This window comes from Choloepus didactylus, chromosome 3, assembly GCF_015220235.1.
Source record: "Choloepus didactylus isolate mChoDid1 chromosome 3, mChoDid1.pri, whole genome shotgun sequence".
Taxonomy (NCBI): domain Eukaryota; kingdom Metazoa; phylum Chordata; class Mammalia; order Pilosa; family Megalonychidae; genus Choloepus; species Choloepus didactylus.
In genome coordinates, this window is record NC_051309.1 from 220,438,556 (window position 1) to 220,449,840 (window position 11,285).

Here is an 11,285-nt window from a genome sequence, read left to right on the forward strand (position 1 = left end):
TTTGGGAAAGTTCGCTCTGGGATGATCCTCCTCCCATTATTTGCTCTCAAGGGAAAGCAGTTAGAGACAAAGAGAGGAGTGTTAAAAAACTATATAGTCAATTCAAAAAAAAACAGAGAGGAGCTAAGATGGTGGCATAGAGAGGAGTGGAAGACAGTTAGTCTCCCTGGAACAATTCATAAATGACTAAAAAACTAGTAAATAACCTGGAATAACTGCAGGGTGACAAACGTGACTGTCCACTTATCATCCACCAACCTGAATTGGGAGGAATGCCTGAGATCGCAGCATAAAATCTGTAAGTAAAAACTGCAGACCCGTGCTGAGAGCCGAGAGCCAAGAGCCCCTCCCTCACGGAAACCTCGCAGTGCTAGAGAGCAGCACTCTCCAAACAAGCAAGTGTGCCTCAGCCCAGCTCCAACTGGGGTTTTAATGTTAACTGCTCAATACAGACAGAGAATCCCCAACAAGCAGACAGAAGCTTTTGGTGACAACTGACCTTGGGAGGGTCAGGGGACATATCTGTCTCAGGGCAGGGAGCCCAGAGGATTGGGTGCTATCTCTAGCTGAAAGGTGAATCTGGGAGCTTTCTGTCCCTTTCTCTCTCTGTCAACCTGGGCAGCTCAGTGGAGAAAGCCTCAGATGTTTTCAGCTCACAGCTCTTCACAGTAGAGAAAGCCTCAGCCATTTTAAAATCACAGCACTCTGACCAGCAGTCAGAGAAACAAAGAATCTATTTATATACAAATAACCTCTCTGGAGGGGGCATAGCTCCCCAAGAGAAATGAGAAGGGGCCCCGCTCTACTGCCTGCCTTACCAGAACCAGAACCCAAAGCCTGGGGGAGGAGAGCTGTGGGCCACACCCCCTTATACCAGCCCATGACAGGCTGACAGGTGCACCTGCTGGTCAGAAAAACACAGGGTGTGTCAATCCTCTAAGAAAAACTCTCAGGGAAACCAGACACTGAATAGTTCCCCCTTCTGTGACCTGAGCCTGTTCTCCTCTGGGAAAACCTGATTAGGGTGGTGTTCTAGTTTACTAGTGCTGCCAGAATGCAAAACACCAGAGATGGATTGGCTTTTATAAAAGGGGGTTTATTTGGTTACACAGTTACAGTCTTAAGGCTATAAAGTGTGCAAGGTAACACATCAGCAATCAGGTACCTTCAGTGGAGGATGGCTAATGGTGCCCAGAAAACCTCTGTTAGCTGCGAAGGCACGTGGCTGGCGTCTGCTCCAAAGTTCTGGTTTCAAAATGGCTTTCTCCCAGGATGTTCCTCTCTAGGCTGCAGTTCATAAAAAATGTCACTTGTAGTTGCACTTGGGATATTTGTCCTCTCTCAGCTTCTCCGGAGCAAGAGTCTGCTTTCAACGGCCGTCTTCAAACTATCTCTCATCTGCAACTCCTGTGCTTTCTTCCAAGTGTCCCCCTTGGCTGTAGCTCCTCTTCAAAACAATACTCTCAGTTGCACTGAGTTCCCTCTGTCTGTCAGCTCATTTATATGGCTCCACTGACTCAACTTAGACCCACCTGAATGGGCGGAACAACACCTCCATGGAAATTATCCAATCAGAGTCATCACCCACAGTTGGGTGGGGCGCATTCCAAAGAAACACTCAAAGAATTACAATCTAATCAACACTGATGACATCTGCCCACACAAGATTACATCAAAGATAATGGTGTTTGGGGGATATAATACATTCAAACCAGCACAGGTGGCCTAGGAGGTCAGATGCCTAGACAACAGAAAACTACAACCTACACCAGGAAAAACGAAGTTATGGCCCAGTCAAAGGAACAAACTTACACTTCAACTGAGATATGGGAATTTAAACAACCAATGCTAAATCAATTCAAAAATTTTAGAGAAGATATGGCAAAAAATATGAGCAACAGTTTTGGGAACTTAAGGATGAAATGAAATACAAGAATGTACATATCATTGGTGTTCCAGAAGGAGAAGAGAAGGGAAAAGGGGCAGAAGCAATAATAGAGGAAATAATCAATGAAAATTTCCCATTTCTTATGAAAGACATAAAATTACAGATCCAAGAAGTATGCTGTACACCCCAAACAGAACAGATCTGAATAGTCCTATGCCAAGACACTTAATAATCAGATTATCTAATGTCAAAGACAGAGAGAGAATACCGGAAGCAGCAAGAGAAAATGGATCCATCACATACAAAGGAAGCTTAATAAGACTTTGTGCAGATCTCTCAGCAGAAACCATGGAGGCAAGAAGGAAGTGGTGTGATGTATTTAAGATACTGAAAGAGAAAAACCACCAACCAAGAATCCTATATCCAGCAAAACTGTCCTTCAAATATGAGGGAGAGCTCAAAATATTTTCCAACAAACAGAACAATGAGAGACCTTGTGAACAAGACACGCACCCTACAGGAAGTACTAAAGGAAGCACTACAGAGTGATAGAGAAGACAGGAGTGAGAGGTTTGGAGCACAATTTTGGGAGATGGTAGCACAGAAAGGTTTGTACATGGAACAAAGATAACTGTGAATATGGTTGAGAGAGGAAGGTTGGGAGCATGTGAGACACCAGAAGAAAGGAGGAACAATAAAGACTGGAACTGTGCAACTCAGTGAAATCTAGAGTGTCCAACAATTGTGATAAAATATACAAATATGTTCTTTCATGAGGGAGAACAAGCAAATGTCAACCTTGCAAGGTGTTAAAAATGGGGAGGCATTGGGGGAGGGATGCAGTCAACATAAACTAGAGACTGTAATTAACAGAATCATTGTATTATGTTTCCTTTAATATAACAAAGGCAATATACCAAGGTAAATGCAGATAAGAGGGGGTATAAGGGAGGGGTGTGAGACAGCTGACATTGGTGGTGTTATCTGACTCTTTATTCTACTTTAAGATTATATTTCCTTTTGCTGCTTCCTAGCTGTCATTTTTTTCTTCCTCTTTCTTTTTCTTTTTCTTTTGCCTCTCTACCTTCTTTGACTCTCCCTCCTGCCATGTGGAAGAAATGTAGATGCCCTTATATAGATAGTGGTGAGGGTGGTGAACACATAAATATGTCACTATACAAGGGACCATCGATTGTTTACTTAGGTGGAATGTATGGCATGTGAACAAAACCATCTAAAAAAAAATGGGTTGATGATGAAACCTTGACAGCAATATACTGAGTGAAATAAGCCAGACACATAAGGACAAATACTTCAGGGTCTCACTGATAGGAACTAATTATAATATGTAAACTCATAGACATGAAATATAAGGTATCAAGATATAGAATGAGGCTAAAGAATGGGGAGTGGTTGCTTAGTATGAGCAGAATGTTCAACTAGGATGAACTTAAATGTTTGGAAATGAACAGAGGTGTCAGTAGCAAGATGTGAAAATAACTAACAGTGCTGAATGGCTTGTGATGAGGTGGAAAGGGGAAGCCAGAGTCATATATGTCACCAGAAGGAAAGTTGGAGGTCAAAAGATGGGAATGTATAAAACTGAATCCTCTGGTGGGCAATGTCCATGATTAACTGTACAAATATTAGACAACTCTTCCATGAACCAGAACAAATGTATGACAATACAACTAGAAGTTAATAATACAGAGGCATATAGGGGAAAAAATAAATGCCTATTGCAAACTATATACTACAGTTAGTAGTAATTCAATGTTCTTTCATAAATAGTAACAAATGTACTATACCAACACTATGAGTCAACAATGGAGGAGGCTGGTTAGGGATATGGGAGGATTTGAGTTTCTTTTTCTTTTTTTCTTTCTTTCTTGTTTTTTTTTTTTCTTCTTTCACTCTGTTTCTTGTCTGGAGTAATGAAAATGTTCTAACAATTGAACAAAAATTAAGTGTGGTGATGGATGCACAGCCATATGAGGGTACTGGGAGCAATTGACTGTACACTTTGGATCTTTGGATAATTGTATGGTATATGAACAATCTCAATAAAAATTAAAAAAAAGCATTAAAAAAAAAACAGAACATATCAACATTATGAAAGAAGGAACAGAAGAAAGGAAGTTTACTCCTGGGAGAGAAACAATTGCACAAATAGTGCAAACTAAAAAATTATACCGTACATCCAGGGCAAGAATCGGATGAAGAAGAGCTGAAAAAAAAATCCGATCAGTTAAAAACAGGCTATCCTAAAAGTGTAGAATAAGGTGGACTAAGCATCAAAAAAGAGCCTTAATAAACATTCAATTGACACACACACACACACACACAAACACACCTATGCAAGAGAGAGAAACTGACCTCCAGAGAAAACGCACTCATCAAGACAGGCAGAAGCCTAGTCATCAACAAAAATTACAAGCCATACTAAGAAACAAGTGGACAAGGCCCATCAAAGGAACAAATAAAAACGTCAAAGGAGACATGTAAGTTGGAAGAATTAATCAAAGAAGTTCAAACAAATCTCCTAAATCAATACAAGGAACTGAAGGAAAATATGGCTAAAGAGATAAAGGATATTAGGAAGATACTGTGTGAAAATAAGTAAGAATTTGAAAGTATGAAAAGAAACATAACAGAAATGATGAGAATGAAAGGTACAATAGAAGGGATTAAGAGATGCTACAGGCATAAAACAGCAGATTCTAATGGACAGAAGAAAGAATCAGCAAACTAGAAGAGAGGACAATCAAAATATCACAGACAGAAGACTGGGTAGAGAAAAGAAAGGAAAAAATGAGCATGGTCATAGGGAATTGAATGACAGCACAAATGGCACAAACATATGTGTCATGGGTGTCCCAGAAGAAGAAGAGAAGGGGAAAGGGGCAGAAAGAGTATTTGAGAAAATAATGGCTGAAAATTTCCCAACTCTTCTGAAGGACATAAATATACATGTCCAAGAATTCCAAGATATTCCAAATAGAATAAACCTAATAGACTTATTTTGAGACACATACTAAACTGAATGTCAAATGCCAAAGTTAAAGACAGAACCCTGAAAGCAGCAAGAGAAAAACAATTCATCACATACAATGGAACAATAATAAGATTAAGTGCCAAATTCTCATCAGAAAGCATGGAGGTGAGAGAGCAGTGGTGTGATATATTTAAGGCTCTGAAAGAGAAAAACTGCCAGACAAGAATTCTTTGTCTGGCAAAACTGTCCTTAATAATTCAGGGAGAGTTTAAAATATGACGCATGAACAGAAAGTGTGAGAATTTCTCAACAAGAGATCAGCCCTACAATAAATATAAAGGGAGTTCTGCAGACTGAGAGGAAAAGACAGGAAAGATAGGTTTGAGGTAGAGAGTAAAAATGAAGAAAATCAGTAATGGTAACTAAAAGGGTAAAAATACAGACAAAAATAATAAAAGATATGGATTATAAAAACCAAAGGACAAAATGTTTTGTGTAGACACTGCCTTTACATAATAAAACTGAATATTAATGGATTAAACTCCCCCAATCAAAAGACACAGATTGGCAAAATAAATAAAATGTATGAACCCTCTATAAGCTGTTTATAAGAGACTCACCTTAGACCCAAGGATACAAGTAGATTGAAAGTGAGAGGTTGGAAAGGATATTCCATGCAAACAGTAACCAAAAAAGAGCTGGGGTAGCTGCAATTACATCAGAAAAAATAGACTTTAAATATAAAGCTGTTATAAGAGACAAAAGAGAACACTACGTTTTAATAAAAGGGGCAATCCACCAAGAAGAAGTAATAATCATAAATTTTTTTGCACTTAAGTATGGTGCCCCCAAATACATGAGGCAAGCATTGGCAAAACTGAAGGGAGAAATAGATGTTTCTACAATAAGAGTCGGAGACTTCAATACACATTCTCATTAATAGCTAGAACATCCAGACAGAGTTTCAAATTAGAAATGACTCCACAGAAATAAAAAGGATCATAAGAGGATACCATGAACAAATGTGTGCCAACAAATTACACAACTTAGATGAAATGGACAAATTCATAGAAACACACAGCCTATACTGACTCTAAAAGAAATAGGAGACATTAACAGAACAATCACAGATAAATAGAATGAATCATTCATCAAAACCTCCCAAATAAGGAAAGCCCAGGACCAGATGGCTTCACAGCTGAATTCTACCAATACTTCAAGAAGAATTAATAACAATTCTGCTCAAACTCTTCCAAAAAAATCAAAGAAGAGGAATCAATACGTAACTCATTTTGTCATGCCAACACTACCCTAATACTAAAGCCAGATAAGGATACCACCAGAAAAGAATATTACAGACCATTTTTTCTAATGAATATAGATGTAAAAATCCTCAACAAAATGCTTGCAAATTAAATCCAACAGCACACTAAAAGAATTATACACCATGATCGAGTGGGTTTTATCCCAAGTATGGAAGTTTGGTTCAGCATAAGAAAATAAACCAATGTAATATACCACATTAACAAATTGAAGGGGGGAAAACAAATAAACAAACAAACAAAAAGCAAACAAACAAACAAAAAATGTTCATCTCCATTGAAGTAGAAAAGGCTTTTGAGAAAATTCACATACTTTCTTGATTCACACAATTTAAAAAATAAGAAGAGAAAGAAACTTCCTTACCATGATAAAGGGCATATATGAAAAACACACAGCTAACATTGTACTTGATGGTGAAAGACTGAAAGCTTTCCCTCTAAGATCTGGGACATGACAAGGATGTCTACTGTCACCACTGTTATTCAACATTGGGTTGGAAGATCTAGCCAGAATAGTTAGGAAAGAAAAAGAAATAAAAGGAATTAAAATTGGAAAGGAAGAAGTAAAACTTTCATTGTTTACCAATGGCATGATCCTATATAAAGTCCCCCCAAAAATCTATAACTAAGTTTCTAGGGCTAAAATGAGTTTATCACAGTGGCAGGATATAAAATCATGCAAAAAATCAGTGTTTCTATACACTGGTAATGAGCAGTCTGAGGAGAAAATCAAGAAAAAAATTGCATTTAAAATAGCAACTAAAAAAATAAAATATCTAGGAGTAAATTTAACTGATGATGTTGTGCTGGTTTGAATCTGTTATGTACCCCAGAAAAGACCATTTCCTTTTAGTCCATTCTTTGGGAGCAGACCTTTTCAGGGTGGGACCTTTTGGTTAGGCTATTTCAATTGAAATGTGACCCAACACATTCAAGGTGGGTCTTAATTCTTTACTGGAGTCTTTTGTGAAGAGAATAAAAAACAGTAAAAGCCCAGAGAGCTGAGGGAGAAATGCTCAGAGACATTTTGAGACAGCCTTTAAAACCAGAACCAAGAGACATCACTGTTAGGTTTCTTTGACCAGGAATGGAAGAGATCAAAGTTCAATTGGAGAAAGTTCTATTCTAGCCATGCACAGGCAGGCTGAAGCCTAAGAGTGACAACAGCTCTGAACTAAGGTGGGAGCACAGTTTTATAGCTTTTTGGGAAGGGGGTTTGGAGAATAATTGTTGGTGGGTAAGATAGAGAAGAAAAGAGTTGAGTTAGGGGATTGGTTTGCTCAGGATAGGATAAAGAGTTGACATCAGGGTAAAATAAAGAGTTGATGTCAGGGAGGTTATTATGTTATGGACAATTTTTGTTTTTGTCCTTGCTCAGATTGTTGCATTAGTTAAGAGTGGGTTTTATGTAAACAGTCACGTCTGTTGTGAGAGAGCTTCTAAGGGTGTGTTGTGTATGTGTTGGTCGTGGGGAGTTTTGCCTAACAGTCCAGGCTTTTTCTTTTATTTTCTAGGGGTGCTGAGGGTGAAGATCTGTTTTGTATCTGCTTCCTGCTGGTGGGGGTGTAGAGTAGTCCCTATGTGTTTTAGTTTGCTAATGCTGCCAGGATGCAAAACACCAGAGATGGATTGGCTTTTATAAAAGGGGGTTTATTTAGTTACACAGTTATAGTCTTAAGGCCATAAAGTGTCCAAGCTAATGCATCAACAACCGGGTACCTTCACTGGAGGATGACCAATGGTGTCCAGAAAACCTCTGTTGGCTGGGAAGACATGTGGCTGGTGTCTGCTCCAGAGTTTTGGTTTCAAAATGGCTTTCTCCCAGGAGGTTCCTCTCTAGGCTTCAGCTTCTCTCCAAAATGTCACTCTCAGTTGCTCTTGGGGCATTTGTCCTCTCTTAGCTTCTCCCTCCAAAAGTCTGCTTTTGAAGGCCATCTCCAAAATGTTTCTGTAAACTGCAGTTCCTCTTTCAGCTCCTGTGCATTCTTCAAAGTGTCCCTCTTGGCTGTAGCAAGTTCGCTCCTTCTGTTTGAGCTTATATAGTGCTCCAGTAAGCTAATCAAGGCCCATGCTGAATGAGTGGGGACACACCTCCATGGAAATTATCCAATGAAAGATCTTGCCCACAGTCAAGTGATCACATCTCCATGGAAACATCCAATCAAAAGTCTCCAACCCAATCAACACCAATTGGTTTCCTGCCCACACAAGACTGCATCAAAGATAATGGCATTTGGGGGGACATAATACATCCAAACCAGCACACTATATTTCACTTTGGGGTAGTGGTTGGCAAGGGTGTGTTTGTTGGAGGAGCAGTATGTCATCGACCACTTGGTTTGTCACCGCTTGAGCAGTTCTGCGAATAAACTACATTAGAAATTGTAAGAAACAAGGTTCCAGAATGAACCTAGAAGAGATGAGAAGTAGGATAGAAGAAGTGGAAGGAGAGTGGCAGGGTTGATAGTAAAACAGTGAGAGACAGTAGCATGAGGAGCTTGCAGAAGCATGAGGAATGTTTATGTTTTGTGAATTATTAGGCACATACATACAACACTGAATATTAATTAGAACAGAAGTACTGCTTTGGGTGGCAGTTGGAATATTTAATGCTATTCTGTTTTGCAAAACCACTTTTTAAGTTGTGAGTTTCTGTTGTTAAGAAGTGATATTGCTAGTTTTTACCATTTTTTAACTTTGATCACAGAAACAAAACTTCAGTGAGTTAGAGATTTCAAGTGGAGTCAAGAGGTCATTCTGGGGGTGACTTACAGATCCCTTTTTAGTTTTTAGTTTATTGGCTAGAAGGAAATATTTGAAACTGTTGAATTGCAATCCAATATCCTTGATTCTTGAAGACGATTGTATAACTATATAGCTTATGGTATGACTATGTGATTGTGAAAATCTTATGGCTTACACTCCCTTTACCCAGTGTATGGACAAATGAGTAGAAAAATGGGGACAAAAAGTAAATGAGTAATAGGGGAGGAGGAAGGAAGGGTATGGTATATTTTGAGTGTTCTTTTTTACTTTTATTTTTATTCTTATATTTATTTTCATTTATTCAGAGCAATGAAAATGTTCAAAAATTGTGGTGATAAATGCACAATTATATGATGATACTGTGAACAATTATTGTACGCTTTGGATGACTGTTTGGTATGTGAATATATTTCAATAAAATTGCATATAAGAAGAACCACAATGAAGTAGTAGTAGATGGTAGAGCAAGAATTCAAATCTGGGTCCATGGTTTCTAAATAAAACTTACAGGCATTCAGGACCTCTCTTTCTTTGAGCTATAGGCCAAAACATGTTAAAGAGAAACTTAGCTAGAATATTTTAAAATTCAGCATCTGCCACCAATCAATCAATCAATCAATGCATCATAAAATTTCCTCTTCTTTGTTACTTGCATAAGCAATAGCTCTTCAGCATGACCACTGCTACAACCCCACTCCTTCCTTTATTTAGGGACCTGAGGGGAAAGGAACTTGTTTTTACCTGCAGAGAATAAGGAGAACAAAGGAGCAACTGGTAAGGCCCTTTCTCCCCTTTCTCTAAATCCTGTTTTTATTCCATCACCTTCCAAGCTTTTCCAGGTAAAGAAGACGCACAAAAGGAATTCATCATAGTTAAGCTGAGTAGCTTGTCTTCAGGAAGTGGGGTATGCACTGAAGTGGAAAAGTCAGGTCAATAAGGAATTTTCCTGAGCTTTTAAAGATACATATACATAGATACACACACACACACATATATATACACACACACACATATGCATATAAAGGTATGTATATATTTGTATGCATATATGTAGCTATCTCTATCTATATATCTTTTATAGGGGCCCCAGAATCTTCTTCTTGTACCCCTGTGACTTCTGGGTTGGTTTCTAGCCCATCTCTTAGCTTTTTCCATGCTCTGAGGCCACAGCAAAGCCTGTCTTTGGACATGGTACTCTGACATCAAACCAGAACCCAGATCCCTGATGGGGGAATGAACTGGTTTTTGTCAATTGGTGAATCTTATCCATACACTTTCCAGAGCTACTTTCTGCTTTATACTGTGTCAAATATCTAAAGAAGAAAAGAGTTTTTCTTGGTTTAATGTAAAAATCCAAGAAGTAAATTTAACACAACCAAATGTGGCCATTTACCATTAGTCCCTGATCCCAGACTGGATTCAGAACACATTGCGAGGGAGATAAAGATACAGGAAAGATATCGCGCCCGCCTTTCTGAAGCACTCAATTGAGTGGGCAACTGTGGCATGGCTGGCAATAGGCTCAGCAGAAGAACCTGAGGAACTGAAGATCTTTCTAAGCTGAAGGATAACGGAAATAGAGCAGTTACTTGTGCTCACAAAGTCTTGAGCAAAGTATCACAAGTATGTATACTCCAGCGTTAAAGAACACTTGACATAAAAAGGAGGGGATGGCAGTATAAGAATAAAAAATGTAAGGTATGTTTTATTCTAGGATGCTAACATATTTTGCTTGGTTTGAGACTGAACTTTCTTTGAAGGGTGGATTTCACAAATAATATGGTGACTTCATTGCTTTACATTTTAGCCAATTTCTTCTTAGGTTTCCGAGGTCCACATGATTCCTTTCACCCTTAATTCTTGGCTGTTTTCTCCACTGACTTTTCTAGCCATGGACTTAATTTTTATGTATCTCATTGATGCCCATTTGTCATGTAGAAAGAAAAATAGCCATTGTTTTTGTATTTCCAAGGGAAATTGGCATGGATCTCAATGTAGAATTGTAGAACTACATCAATGAATAAAAATAATGAGCTCTTCAGAAAAATTAATATAGGTTGTCTCTGCTTTTCAATAGCTTTAAATTCAGCTGATATGATCATGTTAAAAATGTTTATAATGCACATATATTTAGGGTTTTTGTTGTTTTGCAGCATTCTGAATATTTGAACTATGGCTATGGAAGACTATCTGGTGTTAGTGGAGAGTACGAGTTTATGTAGAAGCCTAGGAAATGTATTTTTCCCCTCCTCATTCTGCTTTCTAGCATGTTTGGAACCACACACTGCCAAACACATCCAGACAGGCTGCATAA